Source organism: Lissotriton vulgaris, unplaced genomic scaffold (genome assembly GCF_964263255.1).
Source record: "Lissotriton vulgaris unplaced genomic scaffold, aLisVul1.2 SCAFFOLD_10821, whole genome shotgun sequence".
Classification (NCBI taxonomy): Eukaryota; Metazoa; Chordata; class Amphibia; order Caudata; family Salamandridae; genus Lissotriton; species Lissotriton vulgaris.
In genome coordinates, this window is record NW_028243256.1 from 19,040 (window position 1) to 28,475 (window position 9,436).

The window sequence follows — 9,436 nt, forward strand, 5'->3', positions numbered from 1 at the left end:
AAAACAGAGAGCCCAATAGGGGTCTGTCTCAGTAACAGCTTTTTAGAACTGCCAGTGCTGCACACCAGCAGGACCCGGCCCACTTAAAGCCCTCGGTTGAGCTATAGTCTTTGGAGTAATTTGTACTGTGTCTTCAACTTTAGCAAACTGTTTGATCTTGGGCAAATCATACACTCCCTGTGCATCAGTCCACTAATCTGACAATATGCAAGCTGTAAACACATTTTATCAATGATGTGATGCAGGGTCTGCAGAAATGTTAAACAGTGAAGAGATGCCAAGACTGGATAGACAAGACAACGAATAAATGCTGGAAATGTGGAGGGAAGGGCAAAGTGAAGAGTTGTAGAGGTTATAAAGAGAGGTGACAGTGATAATATGCAGGAGCAGTGCAGAAATGAGGGGTGTTTCAAGTGATGGTAGGGCTGCAGAGGGACAGGGCAGTGAAGGGATGCAGAGACTGTGAAGACATGGGGCAGTGAAGAGTTGCAGAGGATGTTACAAGATGTGACAATTTAAACATATAGGGGTTGTGAAGAGAGGGGGCAGTAAAAATGTAATGAGACTGTAGAGAGATGCGTCAGTGGAGAGATACAGTGTGTGTGCAGAGAGAAATTAGCGAAGAGATGCTGGGTTAGTAGAGCCGTGTTAAAGTGTAAAGAAGTAGGGGCAGGAGAATAAAAATAACTTCCACCTCATCTCTGTCTATCAACACCAGTCCGTTGTCCTCAAAGAGCCCCTTAGTGTGTGCATGCACGGTGTGAATGAGGTGCAGTAATAAATAAATACCTTGAAACTAACCTCCCCCTTTAGAGATTTCTGAAAGGAAACACTGTCCCTTTGGCTTTGGATTCTAAAAGAAGAGGCAGTTAGTTCTATGGGTAGGGAGGCAATGCGGTCTAATCAGTAAATGACCTAAAAAACATGTGGTTCAATGAATACTAGCTCTGCTCACTTATTTTCATGCACTGCTGGATTGCACGTGAAGATATGGCCTAACTGCTAGAGTGTGGAACTGGGGAACCAGGGCGACTCAACATCCTGTGATCCTGGACAAATAAGTCAAATATGTACCGTGCCTTAAAAAAAAAATAATCTTACCTTGTTTAGTGTAACCAGACGCTAAATAAAGCTTCATAAAAAATAAATAAATTTTTTTAAAAAGGAAGGGCAATGAGAACACCCGCTTGCTTAATTTGAGAGGTAGAATATCAGCGCTTGTCAGCAGGGCTGCGGTACTTTTAATTTTGGAGTACCTGCACTTTTGACAAGCAAACAGCTACCCTTGCAGGAACATATACTTCCGTTTTTACATTTCAAGCACTGCTACTGCTCATGAGGCCCTTACCACACAAAACGGTGAAACACACAAGGGCAGAGTTCACAATTAGTCATCGACCCGTTGTGCAAAAAGGATCCCAAATGTGCTAATGTGGTTTGGACCCCTCTATCAAAAGAGTCTCAATTATGTGGGCGGGTGTGGTCAAGGGGCAGGAAGGCGACCGGAAAACCCTTCATGGCTGACACTATGGCTGAAACGCTGAACAGAGTTGTAGTGGTGGACTGGGACCCGCACTGTGATGAGGGTAGGCCAGTTTATAGGGAGGACGCTGAGCTAGGAGAAGGGCGCAGGAAGGTGGAGGCAGAAGCAGCACGACAGATGGAGAACCAAGGACGGAGGACTGAGATCACAAGATGCCGTTAAGAGAAGACAGAAGGAGCAGCTTCGTCGGGCAAAAGACGGGAGAACACCAGGAATTCTGAAGGAGCGATGAGAGGAGGAGACACAACCCTCATCGAGACTGGAAGAGGTGCCAGAGAATGAGGCGTGCCGGGGAGCCAAAACAATTAACAAAACAATAATTAAAACATTAGCGAAAAGAAATAAACCGGGATACAGGGGAAAGGTATAAAGAAACAAGCAATGGCTGCGAAATCTAATAATAAAAAAAAACAAGCTCTCGGCATTGCTGTGGCAGGGGGGTGGGCGGGGGAGCGGCAGCCTTTGAAGTCTGATGCCGAGGCTCAGACACATGGTGGTGTGCGAGCTGCTTCCTTTCAAGTCTGATGTTTGGCAGGGGAGCAAATGGCGAGCATGTGCCCGTCGCACATGCACTGGCCTTAATCCGTATTCCAAAGCCCTCTTGGTAGGATTTTCTGGTGCCCCTCTATATCTCTCGCCAGCAATGCGCAAGCGCATTGGCAGGCGAGACCTAAAAAGGTAGTTTAAAACAAGCAATAGGTCTCGCATTAGGAAAGTTTGAGCTATTGGTATTGTAAATGTCAATTTTTTTTGATATGTGTTGGCTTTGAAAATATAAAGATTAATAGCATTGTTATTCACAAAGCCAATAGCTTACACTATCCTAATGCGAATCCTATTGGCTATGGCAATGCTTGTTGGTAGCAAGCAAGGACAGTGCTGTTGTGGTGCTGAGTGATAATGTGGTTGGGCTGAGTGATGTGGTGGTGTCCCCGAGTGATGTGAAGGTGTCCCCGAGTGATGTGGTGGTGTCCCCGAGTGATGTGGAGGTGTCCCCGAGTGATGTGGAGGTGTCCCCGAGTGATGTGGAGGTGTCCCCGGGTGATGTGGAGGTGTCCCCGAATGATGTGGAGGTGTCTTTGAGTTATGTGGCGCTGCCCCTGAGTGATGTGGTGTCCCCGAGTGATGTGCTGGTGTCCCCGAGTGATGTGGTGGTGTCCCCGAGTGATGTGATGGTGTCCCTGGGTGATGTGGTGGTGCCCCTGAGTGATGTGGTTGTGTCCCCGAGTGATGTGGTGGTGTTCCCGAGTGATGTGGTGGTGTCCCTGAGTGATGTGGTGTTGCCCCTGAGTGGTGCCCCTGAGTGGAAGTGATATCAAAACCCATCGAACATCACAAGTGTTTAAAAAAATTGAAACCGTGTCACGAGTCGGCAAATGAAATACGCGTGTTTCCTGCAACTTCATAAAGCACAAGTTGCACTACTCTTCGTTCTAGAAAAGGATTAAGAAATTCCTACAATGAAATCAGGCGGCTCGCGCCTGACTTGCTCCGATAGGAGAAGCCAAGTTTAAACAGTGTACAGATAGATGACACAAGTCCAATGATTTAATGATTGAAACTTGAAATCACAAGCCTTGAAGTAAATCAGATTTGCTGCACAGGAGGCTGATAACACATGAACTTCTCTCACTTAAAAAAAAGTGCAGTGAAACATTGTTACTTTCTTTTAGTTTCAGAAATGGGTTAAGAATTCTCATGTATGAACACGCGCGCCTTACTTGGGTCCAATTTACGGCACATGCTGACTCGGTTTAAACAACATCGGAGGTACCCTCACGCCGCTTTGTACTCTAGGCTTCCTGCGCGCTGCACTACATTAGCCGCGCTGCTGGCTTTTAAACTTACCTATTTTACTATTTCTGTTTGTTTGAGTTGCTTTCCCTTGCTTTTAATCGGGACTCATTCCCCCCCCTCACTTGCAGCTTAATTGTTTTGTGCACCGCTGTTTAGCGGTCCGGTTCCTGGGGTGGGGAACTTCAGGCGCCATCTTAGGGTGGTTGGGACAATCAGCGGGCGCCATTTGCGAGTGGTCTAGCGCTCCGGCAGCCTCGAGGGACGCATACTTAAAGCTCCCCTCAACGTGCAGCGGTTTGGTTTCGTGCAGCGGGCGCGCCTTCCCTGCGCCTGAGTCGTGCCAGAGTCCTGCCAGTCTGCGCCCGTCAGCGCTAAGGAGGCGCAGATCGTGGCAGGACTCCAAGCTCTAGTCTTCTTGCCATGTCGTCACCTATTTTTACTTACTTAAGGGAGGAACTGCTGGCCATCCGAGGTCGGATTACTAACTGCGGCCATCCACCTGTGGGTCCGCTATGTGGTCCCTACCGGTGTTTATGTGGAGGATGGTCCTTGGATACTCCTGCCCTTATTCGAACTCAGGAGTTGCCATCTTCACACAAAGGTACGGTAGGATTGCGTGATCTTAGCGTTTGGAATCTAAATGTTAGATCACTGGTTAAGCATCATCTGGAGGTATATGACCTCATCGAGGACGAGACTCCTGACTTGTTTTTCTTGACTGAAACTTGGCTGTAGGACACGGATACTTCCATCCTCAACTTGGCCTTTCCCCCTGAATATTCCATCTTCACGCTTAACCGTGCTACTAGGGGGGGAGGCATTGCGATGGTCTTTAAGTCATGCTATCCGTGCGAGTGGAAGGTCTTAAAACTCCCAGGATGTGAGAGTGCTCTTTTTAAAGTTTCGATCAGCCATCACTTTACCTTCTCTGGCATGCTGATATATCGCCCACCAGGCTGTGACTCTGCTTTCAGGGCAGCTCTCCCGGACTTAATTAGCACAGAGGCACTAGGATGTGCTAATTTTAATATTCTTGGGAGACCTCAATCTCCACTTTGACTGCCCGATCTCCCCTTTTATCAGCAGTATTTTGGCTGATTTAGAGGCCTTGCAACTTACCCAGCTGGTCACATCTCCTACACATAGGGGTGGGCATACTCTTGATCCTTTTTTTACCAACTTAGAGGGAGCTAGAGTTCTATGCCCTACCCAGATCGTCTGGACAGACCATATGCTGGTGAAAATGCTATGCCCCATACATGAGCCTCCTTTTATCCCTAAGGATAGAATGGTATTTAGGCCACACAGGAACAAACTGAGATTGGAGGAATTTTACCATCCGTTGGGCCCCTTCACTGATGTTGAACGCGGATATGATCTTTTCTGCGAGTGGATCACCCACGCTCTTGATTCTTTGATCCCCTTGGTACGGTCTAAGTGTCACTCGAAAGAGCCTAGTCCCTGGAATGACAACTCTTTAGCGCTTCTTAAGAAAGCCTGTAGACAGGCTGAGAGGGTGTGGCGGAAATCGTCCGATCCCAAAATGAAGGCCTCCTACCTCGCTAAAATCAAAATTTACCATAGGGCTGTGTGTAGAACACGAGCAGCCTTCTATGCACAAGAATTTCGGAACAGCCCGAACCCATCGAAACTCATATTTAAGGTGCTAAAGGACCTGATGACTAAGAGGGCAACAACAGCGGAAATTTGTTCGGACTCCCATTGCGAGGATCTGGCCTCTTTCTTTCTTGAGAAAGTTCAAGCCATCTATCGCACATTTCCGAATGGCTCCCCTATCCCGGAGCAGGTCAGCTGTATCCTGGGAGGATGTGAGTCTCTTACTACTCTGCCGCCTTATCAAAAGAGGCCTTTAACACCTTGAGCCTTAAAATTAAATCAGGATCTCCTGCAGATCCGATGAAACCGGCTCAGCTCAGGAATATGTCACCGTTATGCCGTACTCCGGTGCTTTCCTTGATCAACTTGTCTCTATCTTCAGGTGTAGTTCCTATTAGGTGGAAACAGGCCGTTGTTACACCTATCTTGAAGAAGGCTACCCTTGACCCCCTTAAACCCGAGAACTACCGCCATATTTCCTTGCTTCCTTGGGCTGCGAAAGTTGCCGAGGCCCATGTGAACGGAATTCTTTCTGACCACCTCACTAGGGCTAACCTCCTCGATACCACCCAGAACGGTTTCCGTGCGGGCCACAGCACGGAGACGGCCCTACTCTCTATGGTCGAACATCTGCGTTCTGTGCTTGATGCGGGTCGGACGGCGGCACTGTTGCTATTAGATCTTAGTGCCGCCTTCAACACTATCTCGCACAGGATTTTGCTTCAGCGCCTAGAAGAAGTGGGTGTCACGGATTCCGCCCTATGCTGGTTTCGTTCTTTTCTTGCCGAACGGTCTTTTAAGGTGGTGATCCCGCCCGGCCAGTCTATATCTTATCCATTGAATCTGGGGGTCCCACAAGGCTCTTCGTTAAGTCCCACTCTTTTCAACCTTTACGTGAGGCCGCTAGCTGCGGTCGTCAAGCAATGGGGCTTGACGATGGTATCATACGCAGACGACACGCAGCTGGCGGTCACGCTGAGTGGGGACTCTGATATGGAGGCCCCCAGGTTCCGAGACGGACTATGGGCAGTGGCTAACTGGATGAATTCAACTGTCTACAGTTAAATGCCAAAAAGACCGAGGTTATGGTGGTCGGCAAGCTGGCGGAGTTATGGGGTGACCGGTGGTGGCCTCCTGAATTGGGTGTGACCCCCCTCTCATGCATCGGAGATAAAAAACCTAGGGGTCTGGCTCGATCCGACCCTTAGTTTCATCTGTCACACCAAGAAGGTGGCGGCCACCTGCTACAGCATTATCAGAGGTTTAAGACCTATCCTGAAATTCTTCGACGCTCCCACCAGGCAACTCGTGGTTCAAGCCTCAGTGTTGTCCCGGCTGGATTATGCTAGCTCGCTTTTGGCGGGAATTAATCAGTCGGAACTCACCCGGCTGCAGCGAGTTCAAAATGCTGCAGCCAGAGTGGTGATAGGTCTGCCAAGGCAGTGCTCGGTCTCTAATACGCTGCACTCTCTCCACTGGCTCCCTGTGAACCAGAGGATCAAATTCAAGGTACTATGCCTTGCCTTTAAAATCCTCAAGGGTTCAGCCCCCCAAATACTGGAGAACTTGTTGGTACCATATGTACCCTCGTGAACCCTCAGATCTCTGGGCCAAAACCTGGCAGCTGTCCCGCGCTTCAGGTTGAGTAGAGCCGGTGGCCGCTCCTTTCGGGTGTTAGCGGTGAAATGGTGGAATTCTCTCCCCCCTCACACTCGGGCTCTTTAAGTCCTTCTGCAGTTTAGACGCGCCATTAAGACTATTTTATTTGTCTAGCTTTTATTTTTTGTATTCTGCTGTTCCCTCTTTCTGGCTTTTGACTAAGTTGTGTTTTGTGTACCTTGTTAAGCGCCAGGACGCCCCTTTGCTGGGGCAGCTGTGTGCGGTATAAGTGTGAATAACATAACATAACATCGAAGACAAATGTTCAAGTAAGCAAATATATTGCATAATAATATTGCAATCAATAAGAAAATGTAACACATCGGAAAGTGGAGGACTTACAGCAGACAACATTTCTTTAAACAATTCCTGTTGTTTAGGTCACAAGGTCAGAAGCACGAAGGTCGCGCTGAAGAAGCAAACGTGTAGACAGAAAATTGATGCCCCTATTTAAAACAAGCTCTCGGCATTGCTGTGGCGGGGGGTGGGCGGGGAACGGCAGCCTTTGAAGCCTGATGCCGAGGCTCAGACAAATGGTGGTGGATAGATAGATAGAGTGAGGGCGATAGATAGAGTGAGGGCGATAGATAGATAGATAGAGTGAGGGTGATAGATGGAGGTGTGGAGAAAGAGGTAGAGAGAGAGAGGTAGAGAGTGGGGTGTAGAGAGTGTGGGGTGTAGAGAGTGTGGGGTGTAGAGAGTGTGGGGTGTAGAGAGAGTGGGGTGTAGAGAGAGTGGGGTGTAGAGAGAGTGGGGTGTAGAGAGAGTGGGGTGTAGAGAAAGTGGGGTGTAGAGAGAGAGGGGTGTAGAGAGAGAGGGGTGTAGAGAGAGAGGGGTGTAGAGAGAGAGGGGTGTAGAGAGAGAGGGGTGTAGAGAGAGAGGGGTGTAGAGAGAGAGGGGTGGAGAGAGAGAGGGGTGGAGAGAGGGGTGTGGAGAGGGAGGGGTAGAGAGAGGGGTGTAGTGAGAGGGGTATAGAGAGAGAGAGGTGTAGAAATAGAGGGGGTGTAGAGAGAGTGGGGGTGTAGAGAGTGGGGGTGTAGAGAGTGGGGGTGTAGAGAGTGGGGATGTAGAGAGTGGGGGTGTAGAGAGTGGGGATGTAGAGAGTGGGGATGTAGAGAGTGGGGATGTAGAGAGTGGGGGTGTAGAGAGTGGGGGTGTAGAGAGGGGGTTGTAGAGAGGGGGGTGTAGCGAGAGGGGTGTAGAGAGAGAGGGGTGTAGAGAGAGGGGGGGGTGTAGAGAGAGAGAAGTGCAGAGAGAGGGGTGTAGAGACAGGGGTGTAGAGAGAGTTAAGGAGGTCCTTTATCTAAGATGACTTATTCATTGCACTTCCTTAATTAACTATGCTGGGCCCCAAGTCACAAGAGCCTATTCCGAACTTTTAAAATAAAGTGTTATGGGAAAGAGAAAACACAGTAGCTCCAGTCTACGCCACCAACTAATCATTTCAAATGCATCAGCTGACATGAAAAAACACAAAATGCTAGCTTTGAAACCTATGCATGCATAGATTTTATAGCACAAGCACCAGTGCTGTCAAAGCGCAGGGTCGGAGGAAAAGAGTGTCTTTGGCAGTCCTAAGCATTAGTGCTTTCAGTGGGATGAAATGTTCACGAGCCCACAGAGAGGGGGGTGGCGTTAGTAACTAAAAGAGATGCGGCTGATGGGACAGTAGGGTTGAGAGCAAAAGCGCCGAAGGGGCGCCTGTGTATATGCTGCTAATAATTTAAAAATTGTGCTAAGGTGGTGGAGGGTGAGATAAGCCCGTGCCGGCCGCTTGGAAACTACTGAAAAACACAGCGTGGGGGCATGGCAATCAGCGAAAGTCCAATAGTAAAGTAAAAGCTGGGAGGGAGAGAAAAAGTATAAACCAAAAAGAAACCCAGTACGAATCCAAGATTGAGCAGGTGAAACCTGTGAAATAAAGTTGGTGCATGAGATCTGGTCAGTAGAGTGATAGGAGGGCGGAAAGCTCATACCCGAGGTGCAGAGCGTGTATGTCAGTCCTGCTCGAATCCGAGTGATGCCAAAAGCTGGCATCTAAATGTAGGAGTGTACACTACTACAAATAATAAGAAAGGTGCCATTCAACAGTCACGGGACAATAATAAATAAAACAAACTTTTGGGCGAGGATGCGGCCAAACGGATAGAGCGGTCGAGCTCGGGAAACAGGTTTGCATTGCGTGGCGGCAGCCTTTGAAGTCTGATTGGGGGGGGGGGGGGCGGCAGCCTTTGGAATCTGAGGCGAGGTACAGACAAATGGTCGTGTCACGTGGCTGGTTCGTGCACGCGCCTGTCTCACATGAACTGTGTGTAATCCGCCGTTTTGGTAGAGTTTTCGTACTGCTTACTAGATTCTCGACAAACAACCATTGCTAAAGCAATGCTTTAGGTCGAGAACAAAAAAAGCCTGTCCTTCTCTCTGATCACAATCCACCACTACAGAGCTTGCAGCAGCAGTCTCTATTGTCCAGGAATCCTGGAAATATTGTGTTTCTGCTTTTATAAGCCTCTTCAGAACTGTTATCAGAAAAGTCATGTGAATGACGGAATTTGAAACGCTCCTGATGTCCTCTTTCACACATTAATATACTCGTGCTGTGTAGCACTAGTAAATTAAAACTGAGGTATGAAAAAATTCGCGACCAACAAGAGTGCCAACAGAAACACATTGGAGAGAACTGTCTTATCACATTTAGTGATGCAGTATCTTTCAACATATCTGTGGGCAAAGTAAGATTCGATAGCTACTGAGCCTAAGTTACACTGATTAACAATACTTACAACGGGTGGAAAACTACTATATGTATTGCTGAGGTTT